We start from the raw sequence: 3476 nt of genomic DNA on the forward strand, positions 1-3476 counted from the left end.
GGCGGCGTGCGTTCCCAGTCTGGCGGCCTCGCCCTGGCGCAGCGTTGCCCTCGCTAAAAGCAGAATTATGATCCAAATGATTTTCACTGGTCATATAGAGGCAAATCACCAGGCTTTTCTTTTGACCTACCACTGAGTGAACTTGACTCTTTACTTATGAGTAAAAACTGGGCTTAGCTATTTCCATTATTCAGGAACTCCCTGTTTAGTGCAACCAGTAGGTAAAATATAGAACTAATTTAAGAAAAATTAGCAAACGATTTCAGATCTGAGACATAGTCCCTTTTGTTTTCCATGCTTCCGCCTCTTCAGGAAATTCTCTAATTCCCTACTATCCAACAATGAAAGGGCTAAGACCTGACATAGCACAGGATTTTTTGACCTCTGCTCCAGGGTTCTTGCTGACTGGTGAGCCAACAGTTTAAATTATCTACAGTCTTTACTATAGGTTGTATCTCAACATCAAGAAAACAGAAAGTCTCAACACTGGAACAATTACCATGATGGATGGAGAAAAGATTGAAGTTGTCAACAATTTAATTTTCTTTGAATCCACAATCAGCACCTATGATAGTAGCAGTCAAGAGCTCAAAAGACGCATTGGGAAAATATGCTGTCAAGAACCTCTCTAAAGAGCAAGGATGTCAGTTTAAAGACTAAGGTATGCCTGATCCAAGTCATGTTATTGCTTTCTTTGCATCTGAAAGCTGAGCATTTAATAAAAAAAGACTGAAGAATAATAGATGATTTTAATTTGTAATGTTGGAGAGAAAGTGCTGAATATACTACAGATTGTCAAAGGAACAGTCAGAACTATGTTAAAGAAAGTGCAATGAGAGTGCTCCTTAGAGGCAAAGATGGTGAAACTTTGTCTCACATACTTTGGGCATGTTGTCAAGAGACATCATGCTTCTAAAGGAGGAGGGTCAGTGAAAGAGGGGGAAAATTATATGAGAATGATACAGGATATTGCAAAGTTTTTATCTGTTGTTCAAAGGTCACAATGAGTTGTAGTTTACTCAGTGGCAACTAACAATAACAAACATCACCTTTCTATGAAAAAGAATACCATCATACTCAAAACAGGATTATCCTTGGAACTGAGGCACAAAGGAAGACTTGTACACCAATGTTCATAGTAGGATCAATCACCATTGCAAGAACATTGCAAGGAAACAGACAAAATGTCCAATCATGACTGAATGATTTGAGAAATTATGGTATATTCACTTGATGAAATACTAAGTAGCATGCAGGAGCAATGATTTTGTAAATTACTACCTAACATGTGAGGGACTGGAGAGCATTATGCTAAATGAACAAACTCAGGCCCATAAGGACAAATACAGTATAGGACCATTTTTGTAGAACAGTTATAAGGATCCAAAGTGGGGTGGGAGAGGAGAGGGGTGAGGATGGGCAGGGGGACATTAATGATAGGGTCACACAATTTGATGGGTGGATAGAAGGGGGTAAAGGAAATGGGAAAGATCCTGTGTGAAAAACAATGTATATGAACTTTGTAAATAAGCCAGTATAAGATAAAATTTAAAAACAATAACAAAACCTAAAACAATTCTCCTCTGAGTGTCAACTGTAATAATGAAAATAATGTAATCCATAAACAGAAAACCAAACTTATGGACATCAAATGTACTCTGACTCATGTTGACCCCATGTATGTCAGAGAAGAACTTTCACTTCATTGTTGTTGTTGTTGTCGTCGTCGTTGTTATGTGCTGTCAAGTCCCAGCACCACAACTCACAGATATTAATTCTCCTTCTGTCATTCATTGTCTAACCCTTTGATGCATAGCAAGTAATTGAGTAGACGAGGAGCACCATAATTTCTAGACTGACATGGTTGCTCCTCAGTACTCTGGAGAGGTTCCTGACAGCAAACTTTCCCAAGACTAAATGAGCTGTGTAAGGATATCAAGAAAATCATCCATGAAGAATGTAAAAGATCATTACAAAGGCAGAAGAGGAAGAAAAGACCAAGATGGATGTCAGATGAGACTCTGAATATTGCATTAGAGCACCATGAAGCCAAAGCTAGAGGAAGAAATCAAGAAATTAAAGAGCTGAACAGAAAATTTCAAAGGGCAGCTTGGGATGACAAAGAAAAATATTATAGTGAAATGTGCAAAGAGCTGGAGTCAGAAAACCAAAAGGTCTGAACTCGCTCAGCATTTCTTAAGCCGAAGGAATTGAAAAACAAATTCAAGCCATGAGTGGCAATACTTAAGCATGCTTTGTGCAGAATGTTACATTTAACAATCCAAGAAGCATTAAAAGAAGATGGAAGGAGTATACAGACTCATTGTGTCAGAAGGAATTGGCTGACACAGAAGAATTTCATGGAACAATGTCTGAGCAAGAGCCTGTGGTGATGGAGGAAGTTCAAGTTGCTCTGAAAGAATTGGTAAAAAACAAGGCTCCAGGAGCTGACAGCATACCAATTGACATATCTCAACAAACAGATGCTGCCCTGGCTGTGCTCACTAAGTTGTGTCAAGAAATCTAGAGGACAGCCAGCTGGCCAACTGACTGGAAGAGATCAATATTTGTTCCAATTCCAAAGAAAGGTGACCTGATGGAGTGTGGAAATTATCAAGCAATATCATTAATATCACATGCAAGCAAGATTCTGCTGAAAATTATCCAAAAATGACTGGAGCAATACGTCAACAGAGAACTGCCAGATAGATGTTCAGGCTGGTTTTAGAAGAGGCCATGGTACTAAGAATATTATAGCTAATGTTAGATGGATCTTTGCAGAAAGCAGAAAGTACCAGAGAAATGTCTGTTTCATTGACTGTGCAAAGACTTTTGATTGTGTGGATCACAACAAACTGTGGCTGACTCTGAGAAGAATGGGAATCCCAGAACATTTGATTGTGCTTATGCAAAGCCTATACTTGAACCAAGAAGCAGTCATCACAACAGAGGAAGGCAACACTGTATGGTTCAAAATTGAGAAGGGTGTCTGCCAGCGAGGTATTCTGTCTCCATATCTTTTCAATCTGTATGCAGAACAGATCATCTGGGATGCTGTACTGTATGAGGAGGAATGTGGCATAAGAATTGAAGGAAGATTCATCAACAACCTGCGTTATACAGATGATACAACCCTACTTGCTGAAACTGAGGAGTACCTGAAGTGTTTGCTGCAGAAGGTCAAGGACTGCAGCCTTCAATATGGGTTGAAGCTCAGCATCAAGAAAACGAAGAGTCTCACCACTGGGCCAACTGGTAGCGTCATTAAGAATGGTGAAGAGATTGAGATTGTTAACAGTTTTAGTTTGCTTGGCTCCAGAATCAACACAGTTGGTACCAGCAGCCAGGAAATTAAAAGGTGAATTGCATTGGGAAAGTCAGCTGTCAGAGACCTCTCCAGAATACTGAAGAGCAATGACGTCAGGCTGGAGACTAAGGTGTGCCTGATACAGGCTATAATCTTCACAGTTGTGTGC

This window comes from Elephantulus edwardii, unplaced genomic scaffold (genome assembly GCF_000299155.1).
Source record: "Elephantulus edwardii isolate Elephantulus edwardi_28Jun2011 unplaced genomic scaffold, EleEdw1.0 scaffold00010, whole genome shotgun sequence".
Classification (NCBI taxonomy): Eukaryota; Metazoa; Chordata; class Mammalia; order Macroscelidea; family Macroscelididae; genus Elephantulus; species Elephantulus edwardii.